General features: G+C 40.6%; 1 long non-coding RNA gene across 1 annotated transcript in view; it reads right to left on the bottom strand.

The window, feature by feature from the left end:
* Positions 1-10,775: 10,775 nt before the first annotated feature.
* Positions 10,776-14,515, bottom strand: part of LOC123002287 (uncharacterized) — a 1,175,027-nt gene continuing 1,171,287 nt past the window's right edge. Inside the window, exon 11 of the long non-coding RNA XR_008960257.1 lies at positions 10,776-11,822. This is a non-coding gene — a long non-coding RNA (uncharacterized LOC123002287). The remainder of the gene's footprint in view (positions 11,823-14,515) is intronic.

The raw sequence follows: 14,515 nt of genomic DNA, 5'->3' as shown, positions 1-14,515 counted from the left end.
CAGCCCCTCGCACAAGGGCTGCACCTTTACATACACGCGCCGAATCCCCGCCCCCGCCCCCCCCCCACACCCCGCACACACGCAGCCTCCCTCCCGAAACTCAGGAACCTCGACCCCCGCACATTGCTGAGGCCCCCTGTCCCCCATCCAGACACCTCCACTTGATTCCTCTTCTACCCACACGCCAAGAAAGCGCACTTTCCTCCAGGCATCCGCCCCCTCTTTATGCCTAAAACACCCCCTAGGGAGGAGCGACCCCTTTCCTTACGCGTAGAGACCCCAGTCTCCAAACGCGAGCGCGCCAACCTCCATCCTCCCACCACATACACGCACACTCGGGTCCTTTCTCCTCCCTCAGTCCCCTAAGAACGAAGGCGCGCGCGCGCACACACACACACACACACACACACACACACACACACACTCACCCGGGGCGTTCCTTTGAGAGAGCAACCAAGAACCCTGGCAAAGCCAAAGAAACGTCGGAGGTGGGGGAGGGGGCGAAGGGAGGCAGATAGGGTCGTCGAGTCTACGCGGGATTGAATAATTCCAGGATCGAGGGGGGTGAGTCAACAACAATGACATTCAAAGGCAACAATCGCACTTGGGCTTTGTATAACGGGTACAGTACCTTCGGCTAATTGTCACCCCGCAGATCAGAGGGCTCCGGGAATACTTCTACGGCAGCGGGCGATCCTGGATGGAGCCTTCTTGGGACCAGTTTCCTGCGATCCAGTAGTATCCTCACTCCCCCTACCTGTGTGCGCGTAAGGGGCTGGGGGCTTTAAGGCAAAAGTGTGAAGCTTTAGCCCAGAGTGAGACTTATTTAGTGGGTTTAGGGGGAGACGGGTTAATTCTCCGCACCTTAGAACTCTGCGAGCCTTTGGTGTAGAACGGGTTAAGCAGTACGATTAGAGCTGGAGATGGGGAGAGGGGGAGAGGGATAGAGGCAAGAGAGGTGTGGGACTGGGAGAGATGCCGCACTTGCGACCAAAAGAGGAAAAAAAAAAAAAATCTGCTTTGGCTACTGAGCATGCCCAGTTCCCAGCTCGAGCCCTATAAGGGAGGCATTGTGTGCGTTCCACTTCTCCGGGCTTTGGTGGTGACCGGGAGGGGACTTTGGTTGGGAAGGGTGGTGGTGAATGAGAGGCTTTAGGGAAGGGGGGCAAGGTTTGGAGCTTTGGGGCTGTGCGGGAAGAGACCCATGGGATACCTTGGGGAGTCAGAAAGGAGACAACGGAAGGGACTACGAAAAGTCACTTCGGTAGCCCCCTCACTATCATGTCTATACCAAAGAGGCTTTAGCAATTGAATCTCAAATATCCAGAGGCTGCAAATCCAGCGTGTGGATTGTCTAGGCCCCTTTCTTCTACCCATTTGCTAGTGCTTCCACAACAGAGTAGGAATATCCCGGGGAAAGGCTAATGTTCAAACGAGTTTCGTGCAGACTGGGAATTTAGTTAATAAGCTTGGCAAGAAAGCAAATGTACCTGTGGGGCGGGGGACTTTGGCTATCGTGTGTGTGTGTGTGTGTGTGTGTGTGTGTGTGTGTGTGTGTGTGTATTTCAAATACCTGGCTTTCCTAACCAGGAAAGACTAAAACGGTCGTTTTACTCCCCTTCCCCCAACCTTGCTGTTTTTGTAGGTGCTTGGCTAAGAAAAACAACTCTCTCTCTTTACTTTGTGTCTGTGGGGATAAACTGGCTCCAGGTAAATAGAGCTAAGTTATAAATGGCAAGTATTTTCCTTAGCCCATTCTTCGCCACATTTCAGGTAATACTGCAGGGCCCATTTCTTCAGGACCTATGTTCTGCCTAATCCACTTATTCAAATTCCAGTCGCTCTAGCCACAATAGGGTATAGTCAGGACCCAGAAATGCTTTTACTTAAAAATGAAAAACTCTTTAAACTAAAACTAGCAATAGCTTTGAAACCAGAATTTGGCTGTCTGCCTGAACTCCTACAGTTAAACATTTACCATAATTGGTTGATGTTTAAAGGCCTCAAATCTAGGCAAAAAATCCGATGAGCAAAGGATTTATTACATTATTTGTGGATACTGTCCTATCTTCTATATTATCTGTGGTATCTATTCATACATAAGTTCCAATTTTTTCGTTTTTGTCATTTCATGAGGCTGTCTTCAGGTTATATTCATGCAAATGTTTGCTGGGCACAGCATGTACATAGAGATGCATGTACAATAGTTAAATGAATATTTAAATAGACATGTGTATATAGGCATATTTTCTTATGACCTTGGTAAATATTGCATCTTTCATTAAGAATCTTTTCTCTACCCCCACTCTTTACTGTCCTTAAAAATTTCGTCTTCTTCTCTTTTAAAAACCTAGAGGCAGAAATTGAGTGGGCAGCAATGGTAAATTTTGCTGTATTCCATGTAAAATCCGTTACGAAATAGCATTACTTAAGGAAACACTAAAGGATCCGTCCATAACAACATAGGCACTTGTGCAGCTCCTCTTAGTAAGGTGAAATTTGTTTCCTCCATAGGTAACAGCTGCAGTATGTTGAAAAATCCCTCTACTGTTGTACATTTGAACAAAGCAGATCCTGCTAATTAAGAACTCACATTTGCATTATATTGTATAATGCAATTTGAAAGTGGTAATGGATACCAAACCAAGTTGGCATTTATTCTAAATGCAAAGGACTCAGGAAGCTACAATATATTTTATCAGGATAGAGGAATTGTTTGTCCTTTACTATAAATGTTAACAAGATTCAATAGAATGAGCAAAAAAATTTTTACGTGAAAATATAATGCACATTCCAAGCACTGTGATAGCTGAAAAGGCCAGATTTGGACAGTAAATATCAGATGATTTAAATGCCTACCTTTATTCAACTTTAGAAACTGTTCTGAGAGTTGACTGTAATTTGACCGTAATAACTGTGAAATGTTCTTTTTCATATGGGTATGGAGACGGAAGTCTGAAAACAAGTACACCTAGAACATCAATAAACTACAATTAATAATAGTGCTAAAAGCTTATCGGTGATTAATATCCATGTCATTAAAATGAATGCTTTCATATAACATATTTTGCTGCTTAAAAATGATAAAGTGGATACTCCTAAAAATAACATAGAAGTAACAGCTTCCATGCCTTCTGCTTCTTTTGCTTTCAAATTTAAAAACCCAATCCTTTAGTCCTGCAGTCTCTTTTCTAGCTCCTAGAATGACACGTGATATCCATATAGAACAATAGTAAACTAAAGGAAATTGCTAGCTTAAAAAAAGGCAGTAAATATATAAATAAATAAAAGTGTTAAGAAAACTCCAGCACTATTTATGGCAATGGAAAGAAACACAAAGTTGATGTTCTTCCTAAAATATATGAATGCAAATATTGTGAGACAGATTTGCAATAGCTTCATTGTTTTTCTACAAATGTTCCATCGTACTTAATCTTGGCTTTGCCAGGAGTACAACTGGAACCACAGGACTACGCTGATTTGCTGTGTCTCCCTCTTTCAGGGCAAATGAACAACTGCCCAGGAATCGCACCAAGCTCCTGGATATCCTTAATTCCAAAGACAGTTTTAGTCAGTCAAACGCTACCATTCACAAATGAGTAAAACACCAACAAAACTTGGCCCTTTTCAGTGGTCTTGCACTCTCATATTCCTCATTTATTCTGCCTTGTCTTGCTGTTTTGTTTTGTGTTTTGACTTGAGTAATCTCTACACCTGACGTGGGGCTCAAACTCAGGAACCTAAGGACTGAGCCAGCCAGGCGCCCCCTGTCTTGTTGCTGTTTAAAATCAATTTAGCCTTAATTTTGGTATCCAGGTATCGCACACAGATCTTTCAGTGTATCTTAATTTCGAAAATATATTTATACTCTGGCATTTAAGAAATTACAAATTTGGCATCTCTCGAATTGGAATACAAGAAAGTTCTGAAGATGTTAACATATCTTCTGGGAAGAGACGTTTCTAAGACCAAATAAGTTTAGAAGACCCTTGCTTCCAGAAAGCTAAACAGTTTTTTAAACTTTGGGATTTCTCAGCAAATTCAATGATATTAAAACTGCATTCTGACTTACAAGGGGAGAGGGATATAGCATGTATCATTTCCCAAACTTACTTGACCATGGAAGCCCTTTTTTGTTTTAATCACATACACTTTGAGAAACCTTGTACCAATTGCTCATTTTTGCCAATTTTGTGGAAATCAGGAGCTGAAGGGTAGCTTTCAGATCATAATCTAATCCATACCATAGAAACTACTATCTATTGGGTGCCTCTTCTTCTTAGCCGTATTGCCTCCAACATTATTTCCTTTAGTTCTCTGAACAATACTGCAAGGGAGAGATTTTTCTTCTTTAAAAATCAAGGTTCAGGGAAGTGAAGTGGTTTGTCCAAGGTCACACGGTAATAAGAGACAGTCAGGATTTGACCCCAGGTCTTTGACGTCTTCCACACTTTCTTGTCCACAGAGGAATCAAGGCAATTTTAGTTTTGAAAGCATAATAGATTTTCCCCTCAAAGATAAACACTTGGGACACCAATGTTTGCAAGCAGTAAAGTATTAATACTCAACACTAGGTTAAACCAATAAAGGACATGGAAAACAGTTCAGATCGATTACGTATGAGAGGGTCTCTTAAATCAGCTGCTTTCCCCCTTTGCCAATAGTGGGCTTGTTGCATCCATCTTGCTCTTTTAACTTTCATACCTGAGTTGATTCTGGACCTGTGATGTCTCAGTTGTCTCTTAGTAGAGACAGTCGCCTTTGCTACTGCCAAATGGAGCCAGGTAGAGCAGTAGTGTTCATCTCTAAACTGACTCTGCTCTCCAGGAGGGCACTGAGTAATCGGAGAAGGTGAGATTAGTTGATTGATTGATTAGATTATACCAACCCACGTGACTTTCCATTTTTCTGGGGTCCTTCTTCGTATTACAGCTGGTAACCTGTCTCCCCCCTCCCCCAGATTCTAAGGTGTCAACTATTAATGCGTTGAAATCTGAGTACTCCAGGCATTGGCTGATTTTCACAAATTATTTCTGGAGGATTAATAAAGAAGAATATCTTGTTTCAAAGGATCTTTGTAATTTTGGCTCCTAATGAGTACTCGTTCATAGAGCGCACTCATCCCACCTATATTCTCTAGACTAACAGTTTTGTAAGCCACAGATGCTGGTATAATAGCGTGTGTTCTGTTTACCTGTTTTTCTTTCTGAGTATTCTCTAACTTGAAAAAATACCAACTTTCTCACTCACTGTCAAAGATTAAAGCCCGGAAACAAGCTCCACTGCCCTCAGACAACTCAAAGATAATAAAGATCGTGAAATAAAAAATAGGAAGTTAATAGCCAAACAATCTACTGTGAGAATTACTCCCATGGGCTGTACAAGTTCCAAAACACCAACCAAAGCTTTGTCAGAAAGACAGAGAAGTTGATGAGACTCCTTCCATTTTTACCATGCTCCATTCTACCTAGGGAACCAGAGTACTATCCCCAGCCAGCAAAACGTGATTTTTAAAAAATTTTGCAAAAATATTGAGGGTCTCTTTGTCCACTGCTTTTTATAAGAGTATGATTTTGCCTTAGACATTTAAACTTAAAACTTTCCTTCCAAACTGATCTTGTTTCTAGCCCCTCCTCTTTTGTTTTAGGAGATTCCCTTTGGACAGTTCAAAACGTGGGTCAAAATCAGGGACAGGAAACAAAAGCAGAAAAGGCATAATATGAAGATATGAGTTATGGTGTGACTGTATCCCAATTACTATATCAAAAATAAAATTTATCTCTTTCTGAAGCTCAAAGGGTGAGTCAGAGGAAAGCAGAACATCTGTGTAAGCCAGTGTCACATATCTGTGATTGACTACCTTCTTTTTCAGTTCCAAATGGGAGCTTCTGTTTCTCTGATCTGACTCAAATTGAGTAATGTCCACCCACATAAGGTCTTCGTGAGAAAACTGTCCCCAGTCTCGTGCCAAGGGATCACAGTATAGGAAAAACTGGCATCACAGAGAATTCCCACTGTATCTGCTGTATGTACGCAGCATTGTTGTTAATCATAGAATTTCAGGGTTTAAAGGGACCTTACAATTCTTATGGTTTAACCACTCCCAGTCAAAGCTGAAATCTTCATCAGTTGGACACTCAGGGCTTGAATACACTCAGTGATGGGGAGCTCACTGAGGGCAGAAGCTCCAGTGAGTTGCCTAGCAAATTTATTATGGAATTTCTTTTTTTTTTTTAAGATTTTATTTATTTATTCGACAGAGATAGAGACAGCCAGCGAGAGAGGGAACACAAGCAGGGGGAGTGGGAGAGGAAGAAGCAGGCTCCTAGTGGAGGAGCCTGATGTGGGGCTCGATCCCATAATGCCGGGATCACGCCCTGAGCCGAAGGCAGACGCTTAACCGCTGTGCCACCCAGGCGCCCCTATTATGGAATTTCTGCAATCATTACTGATTTGTAAATGTGAAAGAAACATAAAATGAGACGCATGAGGATTTTAAAGAATACATGAAATTTGGAACCAGAGGGACTTGGCGTGAAATTCTTGCTTGGCTATTTAATAGTTCTGTGATTTAGGGCGGTTAACTTTTCTCAGCATTCATTGCCTCCTCTGTAAAATGGGTATGACAAACTGAGTCTCCCTGACTTTTATGAGGATTAACTAAGATAATGCTTACAAAACACCTAGAATGGTGCCTTTCTGGCACAGAGAATTATTATTTCCTTCTATTCATAAGCAGAAGAAACTCCTAGATACACACAAAAAACAAAGAATGCTAATTGTCTATGCATTTGCTACCTGAGTCTCTATGAGGATGATAAGTAGAAGAGGATGATGGGATTATTGGCTTGTTTTGCTTAGTTTTAATTGTTTCAAAAGTTAGAAACCGTTATGTTAATATAAATACATGGATACTTACACTTCCTGGTATCTTTTAGCTACTTTTCTATTTTCATCAATTATTAGTTTTTTAAACCATTAACTTCAACAACAACCTCTGTCGAGCTAAGCGTCACAAACACCATCATTATTTTTTTAAAAGAGTCTTTCAGTCTTGCTTCCAGTCTAGAATTCATCTTCTGTGCTCCAGAGCCACAAGAAGTGGAAATATCATTATTTCAATGAAGTTCCTCATAATGGCCCTGGAGAGAATATTAAAAATACGTTTTCCTGAAGCCTCTTACTGAATCTGTTTTTGGGAAGACAGAGAAGGAGACAGAAAAGGGGGGAATGGAACCACAGTATCTATAGCTGTGATTTGTAGCGTTATTTGTACCATATGGCAAAAAAAGTTCAAGTGACTTGGGGCACTAATTTTATCATTTTCTCTCTAGAAAACATGTATTTTTAGAAACTTAATGACCTGAAGAACTAGCCTTCTTCTATCCATAAGATTGTTTTGTCATAAGCGTGGCACGTGTGTTTAGAGAAAAGAAAAGTCAGATTTGACAAGATGTGATACAATTGTATCTAAGATCACCATCAAAGGATAAATTATGTATAAATTAATTCAATCTCCATCATCCAATAACGATTCAGACAGATATGGTGACTACAGGCATGTGTCTGAGCTGCCGTTAACTGGCTGTTCTTAGAATCCTCATTGTTGGAAATGTTGAACTGTAACTCACATGATTGGGATTCTGTTTGTATTTCCCCACAGCAAAAATATTCTAATGTAAAAAACTGTTCAAGGTATGACCTCTAACCAAACTATTTTTCACAGAGTAAAAGTTGTTGGGCATTTTACTTCTTATAGCTGAAACTATTCAATAACATTTCATTTTTATTAGCTTTATGGATGAAAGAATATCCAGAAAACCAAAACTATAGGATCCAAGGACTCAGGGCAATGAGAAAAAAATTACAAATGGACCATATAATGATGACTCCTCTCATTTCTCTGCCTGTGTTTCAAGAGATGTGAGTTTCCTGAACCTTGAAGGGAGAAGAGTCTCACTGATAGCCACTCTTACTTCTCCTTGAGAATCTGTCCTATATGACAAGCGGCAGGGCATGCTTGTGCTGGGGCAGTGGTCTTGGGATCGGTGGGCCTTCCTGCTCTTCCATTCCTACCTCTCCATGCACACTCGAAGAGGGTTTCTGGTCAAAAGGGTAGGAAATGCCATTCTTCAGTTAAAAATTTGGTGAATGGTCAGACCTGCCTGGACAGTTGGCCAGTTATGTTGTGCAAACCAAAAGACCTGTGACGTAGGTTGAATGTCTCTAAGCACTAGCATCTCAACTTGAAATCAAACCTATTGACAAAAGCCTCTATTTTGTTAATACGTGTTTGTAAAAAGTTGTAGGATTTTATAGAAGAGAAATTTGTAAAGGGGGTTATGTCTTGCAACAAAAGAAGTTGAATTTGGTAAATATACTGGAAACTATAAGGAAATAATCTCATCTATTAATTCCATAGTAACAAAGCCTGGCAAGAACTGGTGATTAAGTGGATTTTAGCTCAAAAGGTAAATATTTTTGGCTCTCTTTTCTGGCTCATTATTAAATATTATTATGTAAGATACCTCTAATTCATTAGAGATTCTGCTTTTATCATTTATTAAGACTAGTGGCAAGAACAGATTCGCCTAGAGGGGAAGAATGGATGAAGGAGAAACTAGCATAGCCGTGCATTTGATATAGAAATTACACACAATTCAAATCATTACCCATTTCAAGTAATTACTTTCTTTTTAAGCATGTGTTTTCCCTTCTTTCCCACTGACTGTAAAACATTTGCACTCAGAACTTTTCCAGAAAAAGGCGAGCTTAATCCTCAGAGTTCCTAGGGAGCCACATTGCATCATAGGCCACATAGGCATAAACTCTCCAAAATTAAAACACACCAGCAGCACTCCCTCTTCCCATCCCCATCCCAATTGTTGGTTTGGTAGCTGCACATTGAAAGAGTCAAAATGTACACTGAAAATAACGTATTTCACTCTATCTATTCTAGGAGTAGAAAACCACCTTTCCCTTCAGATTCCAAGAACTCGATGAATCCAAGAACATAGGAAGTTAAGATGGCCTGACTGCAAATAATCTGTTCAACCACAACATTCAGTTCCTTTTAAATCTTTACTGAATACCTACTACACATCCAGGCTCTGAATCCCAAGGTGAAAGGCACTGCCTCTGTCCTCCGAGATCTCTTCCTTTAGGGATAAAGCAGATGAGACCATGTTGTAATAAATAATAGTCTATAATGTATCGAATGGAAATGCCCTTGAACCACTGAATGCTCATTTTAAAACTTTACCAAATTTCTCACTTTCATTAATACTGTGAAATCCTATAGTTGAAGGCAGTAGTGGTAGGCTTCCGTGGCACATATTCAAGGAAATTAAGAAAATCAGAACATTGCCTTCTATCAAATGGCAAGGTCAACAACTTATATGTCCTTCTGGAGATGACATAGTCCAAAACTTTGGTATTCCTCCAGAATACAGAGTCAAAATTTACGGTGTGCCAGACATATTTGGAGAGGACATTAACAGGAAATGTTCTATAAAATAAGAAATTAAATCATGTACAAGGGCCAGAAATTGAAACAACCAAGATAACCAAAAGAAACAAAATGAAAGGAGACACCAAAACAGTTAAGAATCTTTTCAAATTTGATATCCAAACCATGAAAGCTGTAAGAAGGGTGACATGTTGTTTAGCTTCTCAGGTGGAACTGAGAGCAAAGTATAACTATCTCTGCTAACTTACCCACAGATATGTATGTATGTAATATATGTACATGGGAATCTACTGATCATGAAACAGCAACCAAAAAACCCCAACCTCTTCTCAGGAAATAAGAGCTTCTGGCAATGAAATCCTAAATATAAGCATGTCTGGTTCCACGTTATTACTTTTTTTCTTTTTTTACCGATATACACAAATTGGCACAATATTTAAATGGGTCATTTGAAAAAATATTTCAAGAAAGAGAAGAATCTTGCCGAAATTGTTTTACCAAGACTGAAAAGTGGGTTCCTTTATGTTTTTTGACTGTTTTAGTAGGTCAAAACAGACTGTAAATTTACTTCTTAGAGCCGGTTAGCCTTGGGACTCCTGCTGCAGTCTGACAGTGATGCCTTCTAATTGTTGTTTATGGATGTCAAGAGACTTTACACCTTTTTTTTTTTTTTTTGGTCTTTGGTTTGCTCTGATTCTCTTTTTTAACGTGGTGTTTAATTTGTGCTTTTGCCCAGTACACCACCAATAAACAATTCTTGACGGAATGTTGCATGTGAATCTGAGCAGATTCCATTAGAATTTTGGTAGTCAGGCTTTGCCATTACTCCTCTCATTTCCGATGCTCGACTGTATAAACAATCCCCCGCCCCACCCCTACTTGCTCCCTCTTCCAAAAAGGAAGGAAGATAGAACGAACGCCAGAAAAGGGGACATTGGCATCTTACACTGAAATCCTGTTTTTCTAGTCAATCTACTTGAGATTGAATTTTTTTTAAACAAAATTATTTGGGAAGAAAAAAACATTTTCCCTGCTGTTGCTGCTGTATTATTATTTGACTGATTTTCAGTTTATTAGTCATTCATCTGGATTGGTGCCTGTATATTTTCCGAAAGGTTTAATATGGAAAATTATTTATTTGGCTATACTGAATCTTTGCTCAAAATTATATCTTTTTCCGTATCTAAGAAGCTTCACAGATATTTCCTTATTCATGCTCACAATATTCTTGTAGATTGTAATAGAGACACTACAGTAACATAGGTTATAATATAAAAAACAGACGAAAGCAAACTTGATTAAGGTGACATTAGTCGATAAGTTAGGAGCTAGGAAAGAACAGTCCGAACTGCTACAATGTTCTGTGACTCTTGAAAGCAGGTAACTACAATATTGTCATCATGGGTAAACAGAAGGGTCTTGGGATGATGAGAGAAACCGGAGCTGGAACCGACTGCTCCTGCCAGGGTAAAGAACAGTTGTTGGGCACTGCTGACAGGATCGCCAAGTAATCAGGAAGGATCTACATCCCTGCTCTCTCCTCCAAACTTGCAGCCTCTCTCTAGCAGAATTTACCCCACTGGCAAAACTTAAGAGTGCGCCCCCTAACGGAGGAGAAAGGGAATTTGTGGAGTCCCAGGGCCAGGGTCACGGAGCAGTGTGTAGAAGCCCCCTCTTTAGTTACTTAGTATCCAGATCCATCCTCTGTATATATTTACTTACCTTCCATACAACACGCAATGCTTTCTGTCCTTCCTCGGATGAAGATGCTTCCTCCTCTCCTCCAGTGCGAAATTCCAACAGTCATGCTGTCCATCTCTAGCTGCTACTAAATGCTCTTCTAATTCCACATAAACTGATATAATCCAAAGACTGACTTGTAGTTAACTGCCAGCAACCACCCTTGTATAAAATAACAAGGGGGAAAGAGGAGAGAGGGAAACAAATTGCACGTGTGAATATATATAAACGTCACTATGCAATGGAGGTGTGTGTGTGTGCAAGGTTGTTTATGCATGGCTGCTACAGGACGTTTCTCTTTCATGACGCTGGAAATGTCATAAGTACTTTCTACACTACTCCTTCCAGGTTTCCTTCGCCCTAAGTCAGGACTCAACTAGTTGTTGTTCTTTTTGAGACAACGTCCCAAACCTTCACTCTTGAAAGCTCTGAATTCTTAGTCCTGTCCTCAACTCTTTTCTAAAGCATTAGATTTCCATTAATCTTTTCTGTTGGTCATGAGAGTCTTAAGAGGCAGCATGGTAGCACCGAGAAGGCAGTTCCAAACATCCTGCTTGCTACTTACGCTGTGTAGCAGCAATCAAAATTATTCTTGGTGATCAGGATTAATCTTCTGCAAGGGAAAAGGTATAGGTGTCAGGTGATTTTCATTGGCATATCGTCCAGTAATATTGGTTAAACTACAGTTGTTTTTGATGATGCCAGTCTTCCAGATCTCTTGGCCTGTTATGGCCCCTGGAGGCAACATAAGCTGTTTCCTGAAGAATGGAGCAGTGGAAAGATCGGTAGTACACACCAATGCGGATAACTCAGCAGAGTCAATTTGGTTAGACTTTTTTGATAGTTTTAATGTGACAGTACTGATTTCCAAGACTGCATTCACCTTTCATTTGTGATAGTCTGAAACGAAGACTATGTCTAGTTGATTAAAGGACAGCAGGTAGATTTGACAGTGAAATAATGGATTGGCTTAGGGAAACCACACTGGCTTTCCACAAGTTAAATACCTTTGACCCGTGCAGGCTGTCTGAACCTTCCTCTTTTTCCCTTTACAGAGCTTCACACATTACCCTGTGTTTCTCTGATCTTTTTTATTTCTGCCATACGCTGTAGCCCATGAAGCTCCTCTTCCCCGTAAGACTAGCTGCAGAATAGGATTTAGCAGTTTCTCTCTTTTTTGTCCCCTCGAATATTCTTCTTAATTAAAGTGTTTTCCTGTTAATTACTATGAGAAAAAAGATTGAGGCAAACAGAAGTACCACGGTCGGGGGCGCCTGGGTGGCTCAGTCGGTTGAGCATCTGACTCTTGATTTTGGTTCAGGTCATGATGTCAGGGTCGTGAGATCGAGCTGGAGATTCTCTCTCTTCCCCTCCCTCTGTCCCTCTCCCCGCTCTTTCAAATAAATATTTAAAACAAACAAAAACAGAAATACCACTCCTTCAATTCATTTGACAAATCATTTTTGAACACTTACTTTGTGCCAGAAACTATGCTAAACACTAGGTTTTTTTAGCAGTGGAACTGAACAGTGCCTGCCTTCATGGGGATTACAGCTTTCGAAAAACATATGTGGTTATATAGCTCTCAGATATCTTTCAGTTATTCGAGTGATTGTCCCTGCTCTATAATTTCTTACTCTCCTGCTAGATTAGGATATTATCTGTGTTTTCTAAAACAGAAAAATCACTGCCACCCAGTTGGATATTAAAAGATCATTTAAAATCAGAACGGTTTCAGAAAAACTGCAGCCTGTGTCATTGGATGTTCGGCTGAACTGCTTAGACTCCAGTTCAAAGCAGCAGATTCAGGCTTGCACCATCATTATACTTGGGAAATTTGGTTATAATTTTGAGCTTGTAGAAACGTCTCTCTCTTCCAGGATCATTTCCATAATCTGTGAGTATGTCCCTCTCTGCCACCTGAAGTTTACTTTTATGATCTCCTTGCCTAAGGCAAGTGGCTTCCTGCCTGCCTTCATTTCTTTCATCTCTCTGGGAAATCTCCAAATCCAAGAAGTCTTACTCTCTTCCCTGTTTCTGGCCTCTACACTGAATGAATAATTTTCCTAAAAAACATTAAGTAACCATATTCCAGACTGGTTCTGTACTCAAGCAAACTGTGGTTTTTTTTTCCCACTTACTGTTCTAGGTTAATGGACCTTCATCCATGGGCTCTGTCTCTCGTTCATTATCATTGAACTTGCTTTGTGTCAGGCACCATTTTAGGTGGGTTTTATGTGTAATTTGACCCTACCCTCATAACAGCCCAATGAAGAAGGTGATTTTATTAACTATTTTATAGAAGGGGAACTGAGGTCCAGAGAGGGTGGAGTTTTGTTTTGTTTTGTTTTCAAGGTCTTGCTCCTACATCTTTTTTTTTTCTTTCTTTCTTTCTTTAGAGAGGGAGGGGGGAGAGAGAGAGAGAGAGAGAGAAAGAGAGTGCTCGGACGAGGGGGAGAAGGATAGGCAGAGAGAGAATATCAAGCAGGCTCCACGCTCAGGGCAGAGCCTGACTGGGGCTCGATCTCACAACCCTGAGATCATGACCTGAGCCGAAATCAAGGTCAGATGCTTAACCGACTGAGCCACCCAGGCACCCCTCTTCTACCCTCTTGTAAGGTAACTCACAGCTGCAATGTATGGGTTCTTTGCAAGATTTAACTGGGTTCAAGAGCAACGTAGTCAATAGTACATATGGTTGCCACAAACGCAGATAGGCTTCATTCATGAAAATGCAGTGCTTGTAATAAAGACGGTGATCATTTTGTCGCAGGTCAGATGAGAAGCCACTGAAAGGACTGACGGGTGGTGTCTCACCTGTAAAACTGGAAGCTTAGTTGTCTTGAGTCATGGAGAGGCTATCTGATAGAAAAGGGATTAAAATTTCTGTACATATACAGAGGGGAGAACTATGCAGAATAAATGCGTGTTAGAAGAATGTATTTGAACTCATATTAAGGTAGAATCTTAGAATTGTCCACAAGTGGAATGAATGGGCTACTGCAGAAGAATGTCAGTTACCTGTTTCTTGCAGGATTCAAAAGGCTGAGACATCACTTTGGGGTATGTTGAAGAAGAGAGCCAGTACTGAATTAATCACATCCAGTGAAATGCATTGATACATGATAAATACTTAGCATACAGGCATGCAACAAATGTCACTGTTTATGCCCACTATTTCCAAGAGGGAGATTCATATACCCTACCCGTTCTCATCTTTAGTTACTCACTGCCTGAACCTTTCCTGACTCTTCAGCTAAACCTGACCACTTCCCACTATCTTTTTTTTTCCCCCCCTGCAACTTT

The sequence above is a fragment of the Ursus arctos genome, chromosome X (genome assembly GCF_023065955.2).
Source record: "Ursus arctos isolate Adak ecotype North America chromosome X, UrsArc2.0, whole genome shotgun sequence".
Classification (NCBI taxonomy): Eukaryota; Metazoa; Chordata; class Mammalia; order Carnivora; family Ursidae; genus Ursus; species Ursus arctos.
The sequence above is the reverse complement of the archived record's forward strand: the minus strand, read 5'-3'. Positions and strand labels throughout refer to the sequence as shown.